This window comes from Carlito syrichta, unplaced genomic scaffold (genome assembly GCF_000164805.1).
Source record: "Carlito syrichta isolate Samal-C Ts95f unplaced genomic scaffold, Tarsius_syrichta-2.0.1 Scaffold99436, whole genome shotgun sequence".
Lineage (NCBI taxonomy): Eukaryota > Metazoa > Chordata > Mammalia > Primates > Tarsiidae > Carlito > Carlito syrichta.
Window position 1 is genome coordinate 34,170 of NW_007043532.1, and position 9,922 is coordinate 44,091.

Consider the following 9,922-nt stretch of genomic DNA (forward strand, 5'->3'; position numbering starts at 1 on the left):
AAAAAAAAAAAAAAAAAAAAAAAGAATTGCTCTCCCCTCATATTTGTACCAAAACCCCTTGACCATAGCTGACTGGACTGAGAATGGACACTTGACAAGATAGCCAAACATGATCTCTTTCTTAAGACTGAACAGAGAGACACTGCAAGTAGGAAGAGTTACCTGAGTTCTAACAGCTTTCTAACTTCTGGTTCTTCTCTTTTATGAAACCTATTTAATGATCAACTTCTCCCTGTATTTTATAATTTATTTCCATTTCTTTTCTTCCGTTTTTGGCTAAGCAATTCTCAGTTATTTTCTGTTACTGGCAACCAAAAGATGTTCTTTAATTAAGACACTGACTTACAACCTACTGTGTGAAAGAGACCAGATATAATAGTCAAATAATTTCTATGTTTTCAGGTGAACAGACTTACTTTTTTTGGGGGGGGGTGGAGTCTCACTCTGTTGCCCAGGCTGGAGTGCCATGGCTCGTTCACAGCCCCTACAGCCTTGACTTGCTGGGCTCAAGCGATTCTTCCACCTCAGTCTTCCAAGTAGCTGGAATTACAGCCACATGCCACCACACCTGGCTAATTTTTTTTAAATTTATTGTAGAGATGAGATCTCGCCAAGTTGCTCAGGCTGGTCTCAAGCTCTTGGGCTCAGGTCATCCTCCTCACCTCAGCCTCCCAAAGTGCTGGGATTATAGCTGTGAGCCACCATGCCCAGACAGACTTTTCTTTCTTTTTGAGTTGGAGTCTTACTCCCTCACTCAGGCTGGAGTGCAGTGGTACGCTCACAGTCACCCTAGCGTCAACCTGCTGGGCTCAGGGATCCCTCCAAGTAGTGGGAACCACAGGTGTGCACTACCATGCTGGCTAATTTTTTTATTTATTGTAGAGATGAGGTCTCTTCAAAGTTGCCCGGGCTGATCTCGAACCGGGGAGCTCAGGCCATCCACTCGCCTCAGCCTCCCAAAGTGCTGGGATTACAGGCTGAGCCACCAAGCCAGGCTCAAACAGACTTTCTTTAACTTTGAAATTTTTATTTTAAAATTATGGGGTACAATTCAGGATTAGGTATACAAATATTCATTATGCAGTTACCCTTGCTGATGAGGTGTGCCCCCCTTCCCCAGGCAGATTCCCACTACTGCCAACCCCACCCACCCTCAGTTTCCTGCCACTGTCAATTCTTTTCTTATAGTATTACAATAGTTGTTCAAGGTCCACTTATGAGTGAGAACATGTGATACTGAGTTCTTTGTTACTGTGAAAGATCACTCAGTATTATAGACTTTAAGTCCATCCAGGTTGCTGCGAAATTCATGATTTTGTTCTTCATGGCTGCATAATTTTCTATTGTGTATATGTGCCACATTTTTTTAATCCAGTCCTCTTTTGATGAGCAACACAGTTCCATGTTCTTGCTATTGTGAACAATGTTGCAATAAACATATGTGTGCAGATATCCTTTTTATAGAGTGATTTGAGTTCTTCCAGATATATTCCCAGTAATGGGATTGCACGGTCATATGGAAGGTCGATTTTTAGAACTTTAGGAATCACCACACTGTTTTCCACAGAGACTGTACTAGTTTACACTCCCACCAACAGTGTAAAAGTGTTCCCTTTTCACCACATCCTCTCTAGCATCTGTTATTCTTTGAGTTATTGATGGACCACTCCAACTGGAGTTAAGTAGTAACTCAGTATAGTTTTAATTTGCATTTCTTTGATGACTAGTGAGGCTGAACATTTTTTCATGTATCTGTTGGCTGCTCATGTCTTTTTTTGAGAACTGTCTATTCATATCTTTTGCCCACTTTGTAATGGGGCTATTTGTTTTTTTCTATTCAGCACATTTGAGTTCCTTCTAGATCCTAGATGTTAGGCCTTTGTCAGGTATACCGTTGGCAAATATTTTCTCCCAATCTGTGACCTGTGAGCTGTCTATTCATATCTTTTGCCCACTTTGTAATGGGGTAAGGTCATATGACCCTGCAGTCCCCCTACTGGGAATATACCCAGGTCCCACTTGTCTATCTTATCTCTTATGGCATGGACACTTGGGGTTTTGATTAGGAATTGGTTGCCAGTTCCAATTTTCATAACGGTGTCTCCTGCATTTTCTAAGAATTTTATAGTTTAAGGTTTTACATTTAGGTCTTTGATTCATTTAGAGTTGATTTTTGTGTATGGTGATAGGTAGGGGTCTTGTTTTAATCTTCTGCATGGGGTCAGCCAGTTTTCCCAGCACCATTTACTGAGTTGGTTCTCTGCTACCCACTGGTTGATGGTGGAGGCCTTGTCGAAGATGAGTTTGTTGAGAAATTGAGGTTTTGCTCCTGGAATCTTAATTCTATTCCATTGGTCTATATGCCTGTTCTTGTACCAATACCAGACTATTTTGATTATTATGGCTTTATAATAAAGTTTAAAGTCTGGGAATGTGATACCTCCCACTTTTTTTTTTTTTAATGAGGATTGTTTTGGCTATTTGTGGTCATTTATGTTTCCATATGAATTCCTGTATTTTTTTTTTCTAGGTCTGAGAAGAATGTTGCTGGCAATTTGATGGGTATTACATTAAATCTGTAGATTGCCTTAGGTAGAATGGACATCTTAACAATGTTGATTCTTCTAATCCATGAGCATGGAATATTTTTCCACTTGTTTGTGTCATCTTTGATTTCTTCGAGTTGTTTTTGTAGGAAACATAGGAGATAGAAAAACAAATAACTAAACCACAAGGAAACATCAGCCGAATCCAGAATAGGGGACATTCTGTGAGATAAATGTCCTAATGTCTTAGGTAGGATTCTCTAATAAACAGACTCTGAGACAGAGAATTGTGTGCAGGAAAGTTACTGGAGAGTGGTCTCAAGAATACACCTATAAGAAAGTGAGGAGAACAGGACTGGATAAAGACAGAAGTTAAACAGCAACCCAATTGCAATGGAGAACTTGGTCAATCCCATGGGGAGCTCTGGCCCTTCAGAAATACGCTACAGAGGCCAGAAGGCGAGGCCTTTGCACCCTCATAGGACCCTGCTTGTACTTGCTGTGTGGAAAAGAGGAGCCAGTGCACAGTAGGACAGGGCACAAAATGTGGCCACCTTCTCTTGCAGCTGACTGGTGCTCCCTCACACTTTAGTGCCCAATCCCAGATGTACTACTTCTATTTCACAGTAGTTGCTGCTGGGCCCACCTGATCTTTTTTAACTTTGTGGTTCTAACAAAATCTAGCTCTGATCACAAGATCTTTAGGTATTCCAGCACTATCAGGGTCCAGTAGCTTAAGAGAAGCTGTTTGTGAGTGGCATATGGCCCTCAACTGCAAAGGATATGGACTTGAGCCAGGAGCCAGGATCTATACTGTGGCTTTTCTTCTTTTTCTTTCCTTTTTTTTTTTTAAAGTTGAGTTGGAGTCTCATTGTGTCACCCAGGCTGGAGAACAGTAGAATGATTGCAACTCACTGCAGTCTCGACCTCCTGGGTTCAGGCAATACTCCCACCTCAGCCTCTCAAGTCGCTGGAACTACATGCCACTACTCCTGGCTAATTTTTAAATTTTTTTGTAGAGATAAGGTCTCTAGGCTGATCTTGAACTCCTGGACTCAAGCAATCCTCTCGCCTCAGCCTCCCAAAGTGCTGAGCATGAGCCACTGTGCCCAGCTATGGAGCTTGCCATGCACATCTTTTCCCACTATAGACACCTCCAGTACCATAGTCTTCAGATGCCACAGCCCAAGAGGCAGTACTGCTTTCACCACAGGGACCTACTACAGATCCCTTTCCTTCTCTGTGTCCCAATCACATGTGGAAATCTTCCATGTCATTCAGCAAATGCGCCAAAGCAGTATCTCTAAGTGTAGAATATACTGTTCCCAAGAACCCAAAGTGACCTATCAAATGATTTTCTTAGTAGCAGGAGGTGGAAGACCCTATAATTTGTCCTCTAATTTGGAAGGAATGTCCTGGCATGCCCCAGACTACTGTGATTCTTAAAATGTCACTGATGGGGTGGACTCTGGAATATCTGTTGGGATTATCTCCAACCTTCTGGAGCACAGATGTCTTGAATGAGGTCTCTAAGGACTTGCCACTTACTGTTCACTCAGCCCAGTTAATGTGTCATTGACATAGTGTGCCAGTGTGATGCTCTGAAGAATTCCCAGTTGATCCTCATTAATCTATATTGTGTGCCATATTGTAAGACAGAGGCCTCTGGTATCCTCTTCAAGCAAGGGGAGAGTCAGATTTAACAGAGGAGTTGACCCTTTCTGCAGGCCCAAAAGGTTTAGGGGATTCTAGTGAGTCAGTATTTCCAAGTGCATTGACCCAGATGTCCCCAGCCCCAATCTTAGGACCCTACTTATTTCCAACCGGGGCCTGATTGTAGCATAGCCCACTTGCCAGAATACAAAATTCAATCTTTTCTAGAGCTATGTTACCCTTATAATTAAGTCTGGGATCTGATCATCTACTTCTACACTCTGGCTGCAGGAGATAAGAATTCCTTTATATGCTGCCAAGGAAGCCCTCTGATGATTAATCACCCTCAGATTTTCTTTTTCTTTTTCTTTTCTTTTTTTTTTTTGAGACAGGTGTCACCCAGGCTGCAGTGCAGTGGTGCAATCATATCTCACTGCAATCATACCTCAAACTCCTAAGCTCAAGTGATCCTCCCACCTAGCCTCCTTTTAGCTGGGACTAAAGGCACATGCCATCACATCTGGCTAATTTTTGTATCTTTTGTAGAGATGAGGTCTCACTACATCGTCCAGTAGCTGGCCTCAAACTCCTGGGTTCAAGTGATTCTCCCACCTCAGCCTCCCAAAGTGCTGGGATTACAGATGTGAGCCACTGTGCCTGGTGGGTCCAAATTTAAAATAGGTGTGCACTGCAGAGCGATTCTAACAGTTTAGAACACAACTGGAACCACCAAAGGCTATTAAAGGCAGAGCATTTCTGTATATTGTTCATCAGATTATACCCAGAGCCTAGCACACTGCTTGGCCCAGAGTAGATGGTGAGTAAATTTCTGTGGAAATTAAAATGCAAGAAATACTCCCTGGCTTCACTGTCCACCACTTCCTGAGTTCGTTTCTATCTTTTGGAGTCTCTGTATTCCATTTGGAATCTGTGCCGCATGAACCAGGTTATTAGATCCTGCTGTCTTGTTCTGGGCCTTGCATGGGCACTGGTGCTTCATATGCAACTATGACTCTTATGGCTGTTATCAACAGTGACCTCCTTCTCTTAAAAAAACAACTCCCCTTCCAAGCGGGTGTTCCACATAAGTGAAATGTTGGAGAAGAACAGTAATAGGTAAAACATGTTTCAGAGAAAGCAAGGCAACAGGAAGTTGGGGAGGGGGAAGCTGAGCTCCACCACAACCGGGTAGAGAAGGGGGGTGTGGGGGGAAGAAAGTGAAAGATTCAAAAACCCTGAGGACCTGTGGGAAAAACCGTCAGACTCTTGGCCAGGAACTGAAATGTATGTCTGCAAAATATGTATAGCCAAGCAACTAACCACTTCAACCTCCCAATATCCTTCCTCCAGGCCCCTTAAGAGCTGTCTTCCCACACCTTCCACCCCCTTTCCCCAGCAAAGTCCAAGATCAGCAATCAGTGTTGACATCAATGTGCAAAGGGCTTAGAGCCCCCAGGTAAAACAAAAGACGCCTGCAAAAAGGCAAATGAGAAAGGAACTCAAGGAAAGTTCATGATGGAAAAATAAACACAGGCAAAACAAACATCCACAGAGAGGAGAAAGAGGGAAACCAAAGAGACAAGATCAGCCAGAAAAAATAAGAACAAAAACAATGAGAAAAGCCAAGAACAGGGGGAAAAAAAGAACAGACTAAAATAAAATACAGGCATAATCCTCCAAAAAAACAAAAAAGTAGAGGAAAAGACAGGAACAAAATTAGCATTTGGGTCACAGGACTAAGAGTTTTTATATACACGGTCTCACTTAATCTTCATATCACTCTGAAAAGTGGTTATCACTATCTCCATTTTGCAGAACTGAAAATAAGTCTTCCAGGCTTATGTTATTTGTCTAAGGCTATATCAATAAAAACTTATGGAGCAGAATTTGAACAAAGCCCTGCTCATTTCAAAACTTACACTCCCTTGCAGACTACCCTGGGTTTGAAAATGTGACAAATGTGATTTAAATGTGGTTGAATATATTCATTAATACTAGTAACCATATACTCAATTATTCCTTTATCTTGGATAATTCCTTGAAATAGGTCCTGAACGCACGTATTTCTTCAAAAACATTATACTTCTCACCCTACTCAGTCTTACATTTATAGACCTAGGAATTTCTGCTACGTGAATGAATCATCTAACTGCACACAAGCAGCTCCTAGCTTAAAGAAATGACACTACCCACTGGTCCAGGTGACTCTAAAGCTGTTCATACACATATACTCTTCTGGGACCAATCTGAAAAGGACTAAAATTACAGGGGGAAAGAGTTTGAGTCAGTAGTTGTCAGAGACTGACTCATATAAAAACCTCTTTGAAGTAATAAAGCTGTGGGGACATTGGTCATGTAGATCTGGTATGTGTTGGGGGTTCTGAATGGTACATACCTTATTTTCCCACTAGATCGTAAGCTCCCAGAGGGCAGGGACCACACACTGCACCTTTATCTTGTCCAAACAACATAATACCTTAAACCTCAAAGATTACAGGGGTGGGTGACTCATGTCTGTAATCCCAGCACTTTGGGAGGAAGATTGCTTGAATCTAGGAGGTTGAGACTGCTGTGAGCTATGATCACACCACTTCACTCCAGCCTGGGTAACAGAGCAAGACACTGTCTCAAAATTTTTTTAAAACAAAATAAAATAGTCAGATAACTGAATGAATATTGGCTCTTATATAGCCTTGTGAAGTTGGTGAATATCCAGATATTTCTTTTTTTTAATGTAAAGTTACTCTCAAATTTTATTTTTAAACACAGAAGAAAGGAGATGAGGATGGCATATCTACATTTCAGAACTAAACTATCTCCTTTTTCAGTATAAAGGAAAGTAGTTAAGAGCCAGGCACTTGGGAGATATCAGAAAGATGTGCTAACCTGACAGCAGTCAGAGGATATTGGTCTTCCTTTATCCCTTGGGTTGATTCCCTAATAACTTTTCAGCGTGTTCCCACCCATTGGGGTTCTAATATTCTACATTTAGTAGTATTGGATACATAACTAGGACACAAAGTCTGTGCAGACAAAATGACTATCACCAAGTCTGGTCTTCCAGTGAGAATTCTTGAGCCCGTAGAAGCTTGAACCCTTCTACAAAGAACTCCTTCTCCAACATGACTTTACAAGCCCCTCGGATTTACTGACTGGGCTCTGAACACAGTGTTGATTTTCCTGGTTCATAAAGCCAAGCAGAGTTCCTGCTGCCAGACAGGTGTATTTGTTTTTGAATGATAAGGACACTCACTTGTTCTCAGTTGAGGCTAATAATAAACACTTTTAGACACCCTTCTAAGTCTGAAAGAAGAAAGAATTAAAAAAAACCTCCAGCAACAAAATCTGTTAATGGAGTCCTATTCCTTAAAGAAAATGTGGTCTTGCACCAGAGCTAGCTGCTTGCTGGCTGACCCTTACAGTCAAGGAAACCTCTGAATACCACCTTTGAAAGCCCTTTCCCATCAATAGAGCCCTCAGGCTAGGTTTATCTAATTATAAGGAAGTGAGTTTTCAAAAGTCGAGAGAAATCAAATAAAAGTGTATATTGGGCCAGGTATCTTGGCTGACGCCTGTAGTCCCAACTACTTGGGAGGCTGAGGTGGGAGAATCCCCTGAACCCAGGAGTTGGAGGCTGCAGTGAACTGTGTTCATGCCACTGCACTCCAGTCTGAGCGCCTCTCCAGACCCACTCCCCAAAAATAGTATATTGGCTCCAAAGAGATATCAGAGGGAGTCAGGGTCAGTGAGGAAAACTTTTCACCCCTTTAGCCTAGTAGCCTATAAACATACGGCCTGTGAGGGTGGACTTTTCATGAGAAAATCAGTAGCAAAAGCAGACACAGCAGGGTAACCAAGAAAAAACAAAAAAGTATGGCAGAGGAACAGTCAAAGAGGAAGTAAACAGAACAATTTTGCATTCCTTTATGCTGCCTAAAAACCTAATGTTGTAAAGGGAGCGGTTTAGACATCGATGTGTCCAAGGTCCATTTCCCAGCCCTCTGCCTTGGTTATCAGAATTCCAGGATCAAAATGCCTAGCACATGAGGAGGGGTCAAGGAGACCTGCAGAGAAAGCCAGTCACATCCTGGGCACCAATACAGTGACCTTCTCCTGCCTCATGTTGACTGGGTTTGAACCTCCAGTCTTTCTTTTCTCCCTTGATTCTCAACTCAGCTGTTGGTTTTTTTTTTTTACCACCACACATCACTTCAAAGCAGGGTGCTATCGCTGGAATCCGAAGAGCCTGGGCACCCCTGGCTGCAGGTTGGCTCCCCCCAGCTCTGGATGTGCTCACGGTTCTGCTTTTGGCGGAGGCAGGAACAGCTCAGCCCATGGGACAATGGGGGCCAGCACATCTGTCCTCTCCAGCACCGTCTGGGACTGGCCGCCAGCACTGGTCGGCAGTGAGGATGGGCTTCTTTGCTGAACAACGCTTCTGAAACCTTGACAGCAATTGCAGGAAAAAAATGGCAACTTTTTCAATGAGGTAGGCATGAGTGCTCGTGAAAATTGTATCTTGCTTTGTCTTACCCTCTTCAGGTGACTTCATCCTGAGAATTTTAAAATCTCTACAAATCACTTAACCCTTCTCTTTCTCCAGTTGCCCTATATTATTTTTAATTCCCCAAACAATCCTTCTCTGGAATATCTTACTTACATTTTTGTTTCTTTCCCTCCAATATTTTTCACTTGATTTGTTGTCCTCTTTTAGAAATGCAAAATTTCCCCCCAAATTTTCACTTTTAATTCTAGGTGGCAAATACATTAATATTTGTTATTTTAATAACTTTTCTCAACCAGGCACAGTGGCTCATGCCCGTTATCCCAGAACTTTGGGAGGCCAAGGTGGGAGGAATACTTGGAGTTCAAGACCAGCCTGGGCAAACATAGCAAGATCTCAATGCTACAAAAATTTCAAAATACTAGCTGGGTATGGTAGTGCATGCCTGTAGTCTCAGCTACTCGGGAGGCCGATGTAAGAGGATCACTTGAGTCAGGAGTTGGAGACTGTGGTGACCCAAGAGCCATGACTGCATCACTGCACTCCAACTAGGGTGACAGAGTGAGGCCCTGACTCAAAAACAAACAAAAAATTTTCTCTAACTTGAAACTTTTTCATAACAAAAAGGAAAGGAAAGGGTAATACAAGGACTTGAAAAATTTTCACATCCTGAATTTTTTCTCTTCCTTACAGTTAGGATACAGTTAGAAGAATTACTATTGAGAAAATTAAATGTATATATTCTGAAATATGCCTTTCTCAGAGTTTTGCATATGAAGAACATGACATGTTTTGGGGGTGATTACTCAGGAAGAAACTGTGCAGTCACTCTTTGTTCTGCACATAGTTGCTTCATGGATTCTTCTTTTCTCACTTTCTTTATAAATCATACTCATTTTTAATCAATTGTTTACCACAGAGCTATGGTGCAATTACACATCCAGGTAGAAATGTCTTCTTAAGGAATATATGCTCACATATTTAGGGGTAAATAATCTGCAACCTACTTAAATAGCTCAAAGATAGATAAATAGATACACAGATATATGCATGTATATATATGAGTGGATATATACATATGTGTGTATATATATATGGAAGAGAGATAAGGTAAAATAGGTAAATAGTAATTCATTGACCCATAATGGAAAGTACGTGTGTATTAGTTGGTTTCACTTTTTCTGATGCTGAAATTTTTCATAATTAAAATGTAAAACAA

At 41.7% G+C, this 9,922-nt stretch overlaps 1 pseudogene across 1 annotated transcript in view; it reads right to left on the reverse strand.

Annotated features, from left to right (window-relative positions):
• Positions 1–8,751, reverse strand: part of LOC110596099 — a 9,618-nt pseudogene extending 867 nt beyond the window's left edge. The window contains exons 1-2 of the transcript XR_002482272.1: positions 8,733–8,751; positions 8,497–8,644 (exon numbers count right to left, since the gene is read on the reverse strand). The product of XR_002482272.1 is annotated as an NADH dehydrogenase [ubiquinone] 1 beta subcomplex subunit 3 pseudogene (transcript). The remainder of the gene's footprint in view (positions 1–8,496; positions 8,645–8,732) is intronic.
• Positions 8,752–9,922: the final 1,171 nt, after the last annotated feature.